The sequence below is a fragment of the Phalacrocorax aristotelis genome, chromosome 2 (genome assembly GCF_949628215.1).
Source record: "Phalacrocorax aristotelis chromosome 2, bGulAri2.1, whole genome shotgun sequence".
Taxonomy (NCBI): Eukaryota; Metazoa; Chordata; class Aves; order Suliformes; family Phalacrocoracidae; genus Phalacrocorax; species Phalacrocorax aristotelis.
In genome coordinates this window covers 165,875,145-165,889,525 of record NC_134277.1, presented here as the reverse complement: position 1 = coordinate 165,889,525, position 14,381 = coordinate 165,875,145, and the positions used below count along the sequence as shown (strand labels likewise).

The 14,381-nt window shown below is 44.8% G+C and overlaps 1 protein-coding gene across 4 annotated transcripts in view; it reads right to left on the bottom strand.

Annotated features, from left to right (window-relative positions):
- Positions 1 to 14,381, bottom strand: part of ADGRB1 (adhesion G protein-coupled receptor B1) — a 286,873-nt gene that overhangs the window by 165,463 nt on the left and 107,029 nt on the right. The gene's annotated exons all lie outside the window — the stretch shown is intronic.

Genomic DNA, 14,381 nt, shown 5'->3' with positions numbered 1-14,381 from the left:
GCCAGCAGGGAGCCCAGCAAGGCTGGGTTTCATGTTGTAAAAAGACAGCAGGGGAACATCCAGGCCCTTCAAGTGATGGATAAGCTGTCATATCCCTCAGTGGTCAGTTCACTCCTCATTGGCCATATGCAGCAAGCTAAAATCTGCTCTGTAATAGGCTTCTGCTTCTAACAGCTGGTGACGGCTTCCACTCCATCGTTTGCCCACCTCATGGGGAGGAGCAGAGGTGGCCCTTCATCCCAGATGTGGCCACTCTCAGATGGCTGCTTTTCCTGCTGTGCCTTCTCTCATTACCCACAGCTACCCTTGGAGATGCTTCAGGTCCAAGAAATTCAGCTATGTGCCATGCTTAGGCACAGATAAAGATAATGAGCTAAAGATGTTGTTTTCTGAAGAAAGGAAACATTGGGAGAAAGAAAAATGCTGCTTTTTAAAGTAAAAATGAAATAGAGCCCTTTTTCTTTTTCTCACTGACAGTCAGAGATTTCAGAGATACAAATGATCCATTTCAGCTGACCCAGCCTCGCTATATTGCTGTTTATGGGGCAATGGAGATCACGGCTGTCCTCTGAGCTGTGGGCTCTGCTGCTCCCTACACACCCTAGGCAGGACACCAACCCTGTTTGGAAAGATGAGGGTCCTCAACAGCCCAGCTAGGTGCCAGATGAGAATATAGGGACGTTACCAGCATCCCTTGCGTGGGGATGGACTCACCCACCTCCACAGCACTAAGCTGCAAGTTCATACTCTGCTACCACCAGCCTATCTGTGCTCTAACTTTTGCTCCGAGGACAGTGTGAACATAAACACATGCTTATCAACTTTCACACTACTGAATGCAGTGGAAGCTGTTTACATACTTAATAATGAGAATAACAAGGGAAAATAAAGCAGGATGGAAATGCAGGCTAGTGAACCTGCCAGCAAGCCGCTTAGAGATCCTGGCAGCAGCATGGAGGATGGAGTTGCTATTGGCACACAATAAATATTTGACCTTGAAGGAGACTGTCTTTCCCTTGAAAGTCACTTCCTCTGCTGGTTCCTTTTCTAAATAGCACGGGGAAACAGGCTTGTGTCTCCTGCTGCCTGGTGGGAGACAGATTGTGTTTCGGTTGCAAGAGAGGCCATTGGCATAATGGCAGGTATCCTGATGCCTTGCTTGAGCTGATCGATAGGACATCTGTAACCAGACACATTTAGGAGCTAATCAACTCTTTGCTTGTCCTTTTAAGGATGTCTTTCTTTACTCTCACTCTCTTTCACATTAGAAGTGGGGCTGGGGAAGGGAGAGAGCAGCTCCACATAAGCCTTGGCAAAGTTTGTGATTTATTTGCTTAGGATGCTTTTTGAGTCAAAATGCATAATTACTCCAGTGTCTTAAAAGATTATTTTATATTGTGCTTGTAAGCAAAATACAGACTGGTTACCCAGACTGACGGCCTATCATGGTATCCCCAGTTTGATGATGGGTTATTCAAACAGGTCTGCATTTCAGGATATAACCTATTATGATTACATTAACCCCCCAAAATATGTGAAAATAGGTGCTGCCTGGTCTCACTACAGGAAAGAGTGAGGGATAGGGTAGGTTCCAGTCTTTGATTTCTTCTTATTCTGCTTATCCTCATGAATGGGAGAACCAGTCAAAATAAGATAAAAACCATCATAGTCTCAAATTCTTAACTGGAATGAGAACTTTTTATAAGGTTGAGCACAGATAACTTCCTTATTCCTCAGTTTCCATCCCATTTGTGAGTACTAAAGAGAAGCTAGGGAAGTACCAGACCACTTATTAAATCAACACAGGCATTTATAGCCAAGACAAAGGTATTCCCCACTTTATGGAGTAGTCCTTTTTTATCATCAGTTTGTCCCATGGTCCTGACAAATGAAATACTGCATGTTATTTATCCTGTTTATTGGCTGTCAGATAAACCTTCTGAAATCTCCCTTCTTTTCCTGGGTCTAGTCATTCACTGTTTCAAGTGATTTGTCTTTTTCAGTTGTGCTGTAAACAAGCAGTTAAGGGCCTGTTTTATGAAGTTATACCCATCCTATCTTTGAGGGAGAAAAAAATGCTGTGCCATGAGTAAAACACTTGTCTCTTCTGCCCACTACTTGAAAGCATCTGGCTGGTGGGAAGGGGTGGCTGGGTAACCACAAGTGAATAAGCTACCATGGCTGTGGAGCAGCTGAGCTGCGGCAACACACAGGTGCTTTTAGGCCAGTGCAGATGCTGCAGAAGAGACACGAGTGGGATTTCATCACTGCAGTGGCTGCACGCATGCCCCATCACTCAGATCATCAGGAGTGACTTGTTGAGGTGCAACTAACCTCATTGCCTCCCCATTTTCCAGGAAACGTTCATTCCCACCTGCATGCCACACACTTCCCTGCTCTGCCCCTTCTTGCATTTCAAGCATGGGGTTGGAGGAGACCTTTCTGATGCTGGGAAGCAAGTAACCCATATGAAATAAAATGCAGAATGCCACTGAAGTTAATGGCACCCTTTGCAGATAGTCCCTTTTGCCCCTGGAGTCCCATTTCACCAGCTCTCAACAAACTGCTGCACCACGCTGATCGATGCGGGTTGAGTTGCCATCTGTCCTTAATCCAGAAATAATGAGTCTGCTGCAACTGCTTTTTGAAGGAGTTTGCTTTTCAAAGGCAATGACTCCTGTGAAGGTTACATACCCAACCCGTTCCTGCTTAGCATAAGTTCTGCTCGGCTACAGCCTTGCAGAACTGCAGACCTCTCTCGCTTTTCCCTTTACTCCTTTTAACTGTAGCAGCTGTGGTTCATGCCTCCAGCTCCAGAGGTTCCCATCACAACCAGCAGCTCTCACCCCAATCGCATAGCAAAGTTTAGTTTGCATTTTTTTATTTTGAGAACGGTCCTAGCTCCTAGCATGAGATTTGCGAAGGCGGCTGTTGCACGTAAGGCTGCTGCTCATGCGACTGTTTTGAGTGACGTGGAGACTGTCATTCAGGGAGGCCTTTAATCCAGTTTCTAAAGGTCTTTTTGATCCTCCTCAGTTGGTTCTTATCATGATCGCATACTACAACAAATTACTTTCCATGCTAGGCTGACCCAATGCTTTCTACTTCTCCACAGTTAAATGAAGAAAACTTCAAGATGGTCAGAATCAACTGGCAACCTCATATTCGGCATTTCTTAGAACCATAGAATTGTTCTTGTTCATGTTCTTGTTCTGAATATTAAGCAGAGATGCTAAGGAATAGGTCTTTCCTACTACAAATTAACTGAGAGTGCTCCACTTAGACGCCTCGTCCAAACACCCTTGATCTTTGGGAAGATTTGCATCCCAATCCGGAGTTTATCTTTGCAGCTGACAGCTGCGATGTGTCTCAGATGCCAGTCAGTCAATCATGCCTTTTAATTTAACAGCAAGGCCTTAAATTAGATGACAGTGACAAGAGCAAAAACTAAGGAATCAACACAAAACAATCAATAGAGCACAGCAAATGAGTCTTTGCTGACACACTACATCCATCTCCAATTTTGGTTTTTTTTGGATTTAGCCTCCCACTGACCCCAGCTGCTGACACTTCTTGTTGGCGGCTCTCTCAAACTCGGCAGGCCAGGACATCTTGTGGCTGAAAAACAGGTGAGACTACATAAAGCCGCCACAGTTCTGTGTGCTACCACTGGATATATTTGTAGTGGACCTTATATCACAGTATCTGAGGGTCCGAGAATCATCAGCAATTTGAAAATGAGTGAAAAAAAATTGTTATTTGTTATGCAAATAGGGGGAAGGATGCTGAAAGGAGATTGAGTGAGATTGTCTTACACCATCTTAAAGATAAATTTTTTATGCAATGGGGAAAGCAAGAGAGTTGCTCCACAGGGTTTTATCACTCTAACTTCTTACTATGCTGGGAAAGAGCAAGTCCAGAAGGGACTGTTTTGAAGACAGCCTTCTATTACACAACACAGTGATCTTTCCCTGGAGAGCCATGCATTCAGTCTGCTACTTCTGAGGAAGAAGGGAGAAAAATCTTTCAGGAAGATGTCCCCTTCTTATACCCCATGCGATGAAAGTCTACGGCAGCACAAGTGAGTTGCTCCAGTGGTTCATTCTCTGCCTTTTCAAAAATAAATCCCATGTAACACTTTGCTGTTTTGCAGATTGTGCACACTAATATCAAAACTAACTCCCCAAGATCCCTAAAAAGTAAAACCATTCATACCAGCTCTTCTCCACAACCTTCCTCTTTCAGATGCCAAAGCTTTTGGTGAACAATGTATGAACGTGACACCCCCATTACTGATCTAGTGAGAAACAAAATGAAAAGGCTCTGAGTAAGCACCTTCTTCTGCCCACTGTCCATACCGTGTGTCATGAGCTCTGTTAGGTTTTCTGGCTAATGACAAATTTCATTAAACACAAAGACCCAGAGATGATCAAAGAAACGTGACAGGTAGAGGCATCTTGGTAACCTACCGAATGAAAATGCACCATGCACAAGGATTACCCTCTAAGGAGGTGGATCAGTCCCTGGTGTGAAACCCACTGTTGTGAGTCATCATAGAAGACACTCTTGGGAATGCCGTGCAAACCAAGAGGGTCCCTTGCCTAAAGGGCTACAGGACTTATTGTCCTATAGAGAGAAGAGAATTTGGGGATGAGAGTTTGGGGGTTGCACAAAATTTTTATGGGATTCTCAGCGGTGGGGGGAAAGGAAGGCTGCTCTCTGTGCATACCACTAGCAAACTTCAAGCTAGACTAGCCAGCAAGCAGGATAAGGGAGACCCAAGACAGGGGCATCAATCTACACAGCCAGGATCATCCTTCCTGTGCTGTGTATGTTTAGGTCTGACACACTCTGTATTAACAACAGCCATAACATTACATTAGGACTCTTCTCCCTGGAATGGAGATGGGCAGGGGTAGAAAAATGGTGAAGATGCAATAAAAGTTCATGAGTGACCAGGGCAAGGTAACCAGGGAACGGCTATTCATTGTCTTTTCCAATATTGGAATTGAGGGGTGTCAAATGAAACTAGCAGGAGGCAGGTGCAAAACCAATGAAGGACATAATTCACAGACACAGAGCACTGTCAGACTGTTCAATGCTTGTCGCAGCATGAAAAAGGTACCAAAGTTTCTATGAATATAAAAAGTAGCTAGGGAAATGCATGAAAGAGAAACCCACCCAGTGCTATTAGATTCAAAACCATCAGCTTTTGCTCGGAAGGTCTCTGGGCTGCAAACTGTTGAAGGCTGGAAGGATGCTGTATGCTTGGCTTGTTCTGCTATTTTCTCTTGGTAGCCACTGTTAATGAGAGAATATTGGGCCAAAAGACCCCCTGCTCTGACCAACAAGATGGTTTCTGGTGCTTTCCCAGTTACCTGGCCTCTTCCTACCTTAACTTTATTACGATGACTCTCTTTCACGGAGATGCGCACAGAGCACAGACAGCTCAAGGTCAAGCCAGTATTCCCCACTACCATTCAAAAAGCCGCTCAGATCACTCACTTCTGAGTACCCACATAAGTGATGTGATTTCTCAAAACTGCTGAGTGGCCAAAACTGTCACTGATCTCCATAAAATTCACAACTCCCTGCAAGTGAAGGTGACAAGGCCCACTTTGGGCAAACATTGAGGACCAGCTTCAATCTCCCCCTGCTCTGCAAATCACTTAAGGAGGATGGAAATGAGGCCACAGTGCTCAGCTTTCAAGGAAACTCAGCATAAAGCTGTGCTTATTACATGAATTCCTGCAAATGAAACACTAGGGATAAAGCGAGATTATTTATGTGGAAATAGTGGGGGCGGTGGGCAGGGAAATGAGAAAGGGAATGTTTAGTCTGGAGCCGGAGATCAAATAAGACTGAAAATGTCTTCCCTTAAGAAAGCCGTAGAGGCCTAATCACTTAACGTATTTCAAAGCAGAGCAGGCAAAATATCAGAGAACAGACTTGTGAAGAAAAATCCAGCATGCACCACCAGGGAGGAATTAAATGCTTTCCTGCCCTGAACTTCTCTGATACAGTATAAATCATATCAGAGCTGAGTTCACACACTATTTGCTTCTTCAAGGTATTGCAGACCTCGGTGCAAAGCACAGAGGGGACATATTAGCATAGACACATGCGTGCCTCTTTACGTTGATAAATACATGAACACATTAAAATCTAATTCTGTAGCCCAAGTTGACTGAAACTTTTTCTGAGATGAGTGTCCCTATCTATTTTCATAAAAGCTTGTTCAAAAAGGAAAGCAAAGAAGGCCATTTGTGAAATTTCCTTTCATGTTCCATCTGTCTTGACTCGAGGGACCTCAGTTTCACCAAAGGAGTTTTCACCTTTGAAAAGGTATAAAGCACTTGAAGAACACCACATAAACCCATAAATGCAGTGACATGTTGTAACACCCAGAGCTTTGCAAGCCCTCTGCAATTTCAGTTTGTTTCCTGAATAGTACTTCCAGCTGAAGGATTTCTATGGTCCCCAAGATCGCAGTTTCTCAATCCTCCATGAGCTAAGACATATTTCTCTTCAAAACAGCTCTGCAACGCAGGGATGTGCTATTATTGCCTCTGCAAGATGAACCGGGGACTGAAAAGCTAAAAGGCTTGCCCGCAGTATCACAGAGCACCTTCTGTACAGCACAAATGGAAGTTAAATTTTCTTAAAGTAAGCATCTTACAGGAGGACACAGAGTAAATCAGCCAGGAGGACAAGCCAGGAGACAGGTGTCCCCCGCTCAGAGCAGTTTTGCCAAGGAGATGCCACTCAGAAGACACTATTTGTGGCTCACAACACTCCTGGCTCCACTAACTACTCCCAAGACGGAGCCAGAAATGTGAACTCCATTGCAATGCTGAGGCAGCCGCCTTGGCAGTTATTAAACCAAATATTTAATGACGTTTTGATATGCACAGCCAAACCCTCTTCACACACAGATGTCAGTAATAAGGATTTTGCCTGGAAGGGGAACGGAGGCGGTTGAAAACCACATGAAAGCGCTCGGTGTGTGTGCACCTCTGAGGAAGGCTGGCGAGCAAGCAAGTTGTCAGCAGGCATTTCTCCCTTCGGTGTCCTCTCCTTCGCAGAGCTGTCGGTTACACTCATCCTGCAGTGCTGCAGTGGGAAGATACTAATCCTGGCTGCCTTGCTGGGTAGAGATTGCCTTTACCAGCTCATCCTTTGACATGTCGATAGTGTTTTTCACTGCAGAAGGGAACAGGATTTAGGCTTGTCTCTGTATGTAGTTTCTGTCTCTGTCTCAATTATTAAGTCCCCTCGTTAAGAGGGGAACAGACAGAATGGTTGGGTCATGTACCGCTTGGGCAAGGTGAGTGAAAAAATCTGGGCAGGTTAAGTGCTGATGTGTGTCTAAGGGGTTAAGACGTAGAGCAGAGAGGAGCTTATCTTCAAGCCAAAGTTGGGGGTCAATACGGACTGCACGCCCAGGGAGCTCAGGAGGTCACTTTGCTGAGAAAAGATACCCAGCAGTGTCCGAAGACAGTTAAAACAGCCCTTGGGAGAGATGCTGTCTGAACTGGATTGCTTGGGACCAGAAATTGCATCGTACTGGTGAGCACCTGAGATTCTTCATTGGGTTGACCACTCCCATTTGGATCAGGAATAGCGTTATGGATTAGCACCCGGGACTATGGGAGCATGGTAGGATCCAGTCCCAGCCTTGACAATGATGGGAGGAAGTAATGTAGAGCTATGTCTGCACTTGAGAGTAAGTGATGGTGTTAGTGCACTGGGACAGGCTGTGAAGATGAGGAATGAATCTGTCTGCATTTTACCCTCCTCTGCCTGACCTTATGTTCCCAAGGGAGAATATTGGAACTGCTAAATAGGCAGTGAGATGCAGCACCTTTGTCTTCTTCATGGATTTGGGGTCTTTAACTGGACCATGGTGGGAAGGGGAGGAAGTTTTCCACTCCAAACCCCACTGTGTTGGGAAGGGATTTTCCTCCTGGATGTGCTGTTCCCAAAGGTGTTAAAAAAGGGAAAACTTTTAGGGCATTCATTACCTGTAGGGTTGAAAAGATCAGATTAAGTTGAAACTCTGAAATTTTTTCTGCATGCTGCCTTGGTCTGGGCAGAATTTGCCCTGAGTTTGTACATGGTTGGTAAATATTAATAGTAAGAAAGGATGTATACACAATTTAGAGGCACTGGTGTAGCATACAGGGCCAGATCTTTCTCTGTATGTAATCATGGACTGCAGAGAAACGCAAGCTTTTGCCTCCACACAGGTGTCTGAAGGCCTTCTGAGGTATGGCATGAGCCTCTGAAACACCTCATATCCCATTGTGGTCATTTTCCACAAAATGTATCTCTCTCTTTTCCAGGATACCGATTACAGTGGGCCATCTGGTAGGAGATTAGGTCTTTGGCATCGCAAGTCTTGAAGTTAGCCATGAAGTCTTTCATTCATTGGTCTCTGAAGGGTCTCCTTGGTTTATGTGATGCTGAACAGTCAGTATTGCCATTCTGCTTTCTCTCAGTCTGTGCTCTTCTGACCGCTCATTGAGCACCATTTGTTGCTCAAATTAATTAGACCATTTTGGAAATGGAGGGATTTTTTGAGTCTGCCAGTGTTTAAGGTAGGAAACAGAAATCTGAGGTATGAGCAGATCGACCTTGGGAATCCTGGCTGCAGATGAGTGAAGGGCTTTTGTTATGTAGCAAACACCTGCAGTCAGTGACAATGGTTTCATCAGTGCGTCCCATGGGTAACTGGGACCACCATGTACAGTCCAAGCAGAAGGCAAAGATACGTTCAAACCATCGGAGGCACCCGAATGAAAAGCAGCCACTAGATTGCTTCATGATAGTTTAAGGAGCCAGCAATAGTTCTGCATCTGGGAAAATAACCACGGGGTATCCAGCATGCCTTAGCATCAAGGGCAAGAAATCAATACTATCAACCTTGACCAACATTATAATTAAGAGGTTAATATCGATCTTTTGACATTGATGCTAAGGTGTGGTAGGTGCGTTGAGTCATTAGCATCATTGCTGGCAATCTGGAGATGGGGCACTATAAAACAAACTGCAGGCACAGCACTTCACTCACAGAACCCGTAGAGACACTGGATTATACTGATAAGCAATTCTCAGCCTGATTCGTAAGCAACTGTTCCCAAAGTCATCACCTTTTCTATCAATGGTGAGAGGGGATTACTCACACATGCCTGTTATGTCCTTTCAAAGTCCCAGGATGACACAAGGAAATGCAACTCCATCTGGTCCTGCAGGCAGCAGACTTGTGGTCTTATACCGTGTTTTTTATCCTGAAAACTAAATAGGAGTTGAGCTCTTGTCCTTCATAATGGATTGATGCAGAATGGCCTGTGTGGACATGTTGCCTTGCTACAGGTGAAGTCTTCCTCTGATTTCTCCTGTTATGACCACTAAACGAAAGCCTTTTCCCTAATGAACATCTGAAGCATCTTCATGAGCGTTTTATAACCCTAAGCACGCTAAGTCAGACACTGATACCCATAATCTTCAGCCAACAGAGATCAGGGTCTGTCTTGCTTAAAACCGTTCTTTCTCCTACAGACAAATCTGACATGAAATTCCCTTGGTCGGAGGTCCTGCTTTAGAAAAGAAAGGCACAGTATTGAGAGATTGTATCAACACAGATGATGAGGCGACGCCACGGAGGCTCAGCATTTACCCAGCCGTATGTAAGTGATTTTTTCTGTTATTCATACTTGTCATTTATATTCCAGCAGTGTTAAGAGGCCTTGAGTAAGATGAGAGCTGTCCTGGGATTGGCACTCTACGGGCAAAACAGTCACAGACAGTCCTTGATCCTAAGAGCTTGCATTAGGCACTGCCTAAATACTGCTGTGATTGGTACTACAGAGCCAGAGAGGTGAATGTGCATGGAGAGGGAAGAGGGGAAGAGTGGATATATTAACAGATATACAGAGATTCAGACTACTTTACAAATTATTGACTGTACTTAAACGTTAATAATCGTGTGCATTAGCTTTTTTTTTCTATGACAAAATGCAGACAAACAGCCCTGAGCTATAAGATTGTCTGCACAAATAGGTGAATTCTGAACAGACCAAGGACGTTATTTTCCTCCCATCACATTCCCCATAATTGAGTCGAAATTAATCCATATGAGGACAGAGGATAGAGACTGATGGCGGAATATTCCTCTGCATCCTTTTTTCCTTTTGTCACCGTTGGTGCTTAGAGGAGTCAGGAGTGTTTGGGTTTTCACTGCCAGGACTATTCAGGATGAAGAACCAATACACCAGGCAATTCACTTTTTTCTAACACTCTATGGCTAAGCCTTATCTGGATAACCACATGAATACAAGCCCAGGCGTTCGGCCCTGCTCTCCATTCCTCTCTCCATGACTCTTATCTGAAGCCATCGGATACACACGGCACCTGTTCCACGTGGCACAAAAGGATCACGGTGGCCAACTCCAGGTGAGAGCTGCAGCCTCAGACCGATACCTGTTTGACTCTAGCCTCTCTTAACATGGTTTAGTCCCATCATTTCTCTCTCTGCAGCTGTCCACACCACCTTTCTGATAAGTTCCAATGCCTCCACTAGAAATACTGACTGCTTGCCCAGCAATTCTCACTTTGCACAAAGCAAACAGCTAATAATTATATCTACTAATTAGAATTGACTGCTGTCTGAGGAGTTGTACTGTATTTTATTTTTCCCTGTGGTCATCTGGGCTTGTCCATGATGGCCAAAAGCAGAAAGCTGGGTGAAGGACAGACCTGCACTCTGTGGTTCTGAAGGGTTCCCAAATGCCTCAGGTTGGATACATTATTTTTGAGCACATCAGTGTGAGCCAAGAGCAACATCTACTGGCCAAGCTGTTTAGTAAGACCAAGTGTAGATCTGGAACAACCCATGGATTTTACAGACCACAACACATCTGTGAGATATTTTTAGGTAGTATCCAAACACAAGGGTTAGCACCAGCACTTCTCAGTTGTGGGGGCTGTCATCAAAGCAAATATCTCAGCTCTGCGCATCTGGATCTAGCTCGTATCCATGCTTAATCTGAAATCTGCTCATCAAGACCATTGTGTCCTAGGTAGCGCATCCTGGTGGGCAGTAAATACCTGTGTGTCTCCATGTCTTCGCAGCAGAGTCCTTCTTGAACTTTCCATAAAGGTTTCCTGGGCTGAAGCAGTCTGAAGGTGAGTAGCAGTCCACCTACTGTCACCAAAGCTGTAAGAAACTTACAGTGGGCTGTATTAAAGTGGTCTAACTTTAGACATCAAACATAAATGGCCCAAATTTGGAGGCTAGGCCTGATGGCGTGGGGGGAGTGAGAGCTACCAGCATGTGTGTGCGTGTGTGTGTGTATTTCAAAGTGGAAGCTTAGCATAACAAATGATGCTAGGCTTGCTAGAAGTCTGGTGGATGATCTCAGAAGGGTCATCTTCCCTCTGTCCCGGTTCTCTAAGCTAGTGATTGTCTCTGATCATGATGGAGAATATGATGACATAAGAGGATGCTGAAACTGGGGAGGAAAGGAAAATTTTGCTTTTTTTGACCATGGTCTATAGACACAGATCCCATCTGGGATAAGTCCTGTGTATATTTTACTGAGCTTGATGCAACCCAAACCCCAACAGACCCCTCAGGGACCATAACCAAACCTTGCACAGGCATAGTACCTGTCAACATGAGCAGGTAAAGCAGAGAAGCAGGTTCATCTTCTGATTGATTCTGGTCCTTGGATGATGGCACATCTGAGTTCTTATTAGGCCCTTTTAGGTTCCTAGCACCTCATGGGGAGGACAGGCAGGTTCTCAAGGGAAATGATGGCCCAGCTCCTCCAAACTGCCTCCAGGGCCAGCACAGAGAACTGGTGTTGAGTACCCAAGGCCAATGAAGGTGGAAGAAGACCATGAAGATCAGGATGCTCATTAAGGCTCATATTGCCTCTTCCTGACAATGCTTGGCCTTATCCAATGCTTTGTGGGAGCTAATGTGACTTCTACCTGGTTTCACACTCAAGTTTATAGACATGGCTTCAGCACTCTTGGGAGAACAGGTAAAGGCTGCAGAAAGTTTGAGTCTTCCTTCTCTCTCTGCCAGACAGCAATCTCCTGGTTACAGCACATAGCATATGGAAAGCTTTAAGGGAAAGTGTCTTCTTGTGCATGGAAAGGAGTCTGCATTATGCCTAACAAAAAAGATTACCCTTGGCTACAGAAGCACCGGGGTCTGGTTTCAGCCCCATATTTTCCAGCTGGCCCCTATTTCTAGATAGTAGGTTGAATCAAAATGCTGCATCTAGGCAGATGGGATGGTTGAGGTTTTTCTGATCCCTGGCTGAGCAGGCACACGAGGATGCACACAGGTAATGTGCGAGCAGAGGCCAAATAAAGAACAGACAGGAGGGGCACTAACCTAAAGGGAAAGGTTGAGCTCTGTGTCTCCTTGAATAATGCAAGGAGCAAAATATTCTGTTACCAGCCTAGGGAGCAGACAATTAAAACACTACTTGAAGCAAATGTCTCTTGACTGTGGCTCAGAATTTCAATTAGTCTGCAAAGTCTTATTGCACTTAAGTGCAGGTTAGTGACATTTCAGGAAAGAGAGATTGATTGGGAGCTGGGTTACAGCTCAGCCAGTGGGGATCATGTCTAGGGGCCTGTCCTTAAAAACAATGTGTGATCTCTGCATGGCATTTTCCTTGTTTAGCTCTTTTATGTTTCCTGTGAGAATGAATAATCCCAGTAGCCAGAGCTGTGTCCCCTCCTCTCAAACACTGCCTTATTTTCTTTCTCATCTCCCTCTAATCTTTTCTTCCTCTTACCTTTTCAAATGTTCTTTAAGCATCCTTAGGTGACCAAACAGTATTTCCTGTGGCTCTCCTCTTCCTCCTAAAGTTGTTAACCTTTTCTTGCCTCGAAAATTAGACTCTGACTTCCAGGAAACGATTTTCATACTCGTTTACCAGCTTTGCAGAGACAGAGAAATCATGAGAGTGTCCGCTACTTTTTGTCCCTGATGGGCAGTGACTTCTGGATTGTGGAATTTGGCAAAGCTGGGAAAGAAGTGTGAGGACATATTGCAGCAGTATTGTAGCACTACCTGACAAATTACCCCTGCAGGTACAGCCCCTCTCCATCTATACTGACTGCAAAGCAAAGTGGAAAAGTACCCTCAACCAAAAAAAACCACAAGAATTATTGGAAGACACTAAGTGTGCACGAGGGAAAGCCCAGTAGTTGGTAAGCCCAGGCAGGACCAGCCACCAGGTCCTTTTACATAGATAATCCCTGCTGTGGTTAGATGTGCCTAAGATAACTACACTTTTGGGGAGAGGTGCATGAGACAGGAGCCAAAGAAGGCAATGGTTAGCAAGCACACAGATACAACAGATTTTTCTGCCATAAGTAAGTCAGTGTGGGAGACAAGACTTTTTTTTTCCTTAAAACAGCCCAAAATTAATCCCCGTGCCCCAACCAGGACTGCTTTTGTCACCATTTCTCATGCATCTATACACAACTGCACATACCATTAAAAACTAAACCCTCCCAGAACAAAACACTCTGATCTAGCATGTAAATTCCAGCATAACCAAAAACTCTGTGAGGGACACACTGGAAGACGTAAGGAGCAATAAAAATAATCAGATGGAATTAAGTTTTCTGCCACAAAAAGCTGCAGGTAAATGAGCCTCCTTACACTGACAGTACACTGATGGAGAAGCTGAATGCGCCCTGTGCTTTTAGCTGGTGGTGACTATTTTTAATCACCATCAATGGATTTTTTCCTGCGGAAATTTGTTGAATTGGGTTTTGACCCATGGACATTTTGGTGCTGGCAGTGTTCTGCAGCAAGGGGTTCCATAGATTCACGGTGCACCGCCTTGGCATGGTGGGCTCATCCACCATCCAAAAAGCCCTGCTGAAAGCCAGGCTATATTAGCTCAGTAGGACACTAAGCTGTGTATATGAATTCTGGCTGGCCTGGAGACAGACTGCAAAGACAAAGCTTTTATAAAGACTGTTTTAAATGCATCCCTTCCTACAGCCACTGTGGAGACCACACCAGCATGTGCTGGATCTGCTGGGGCATAAAGGCTGCAGCTCCGGAGGCTCTGCATGCCTCTGGGTAGGCAGAGGTAACCACTGTCTGTGAACAAGCCCTATAACAGGGATGTGGGGGATCAATACTGACTCTTTTAGCTTTCTATGACCTTAACTAACTCTCCACAGCCTCCAAAGATTCTCTGCACATAAATATCTGTGTGTATCAGGAAAATACAACCAGCTGTGAGTACATTTTTCTTCCTTCACTTTTTTTTCCTCCTACATGACCAAACCCTCCCAGATAAAACTGCTGTAGTCCAATCTCTCAGTATGGTCGCCTT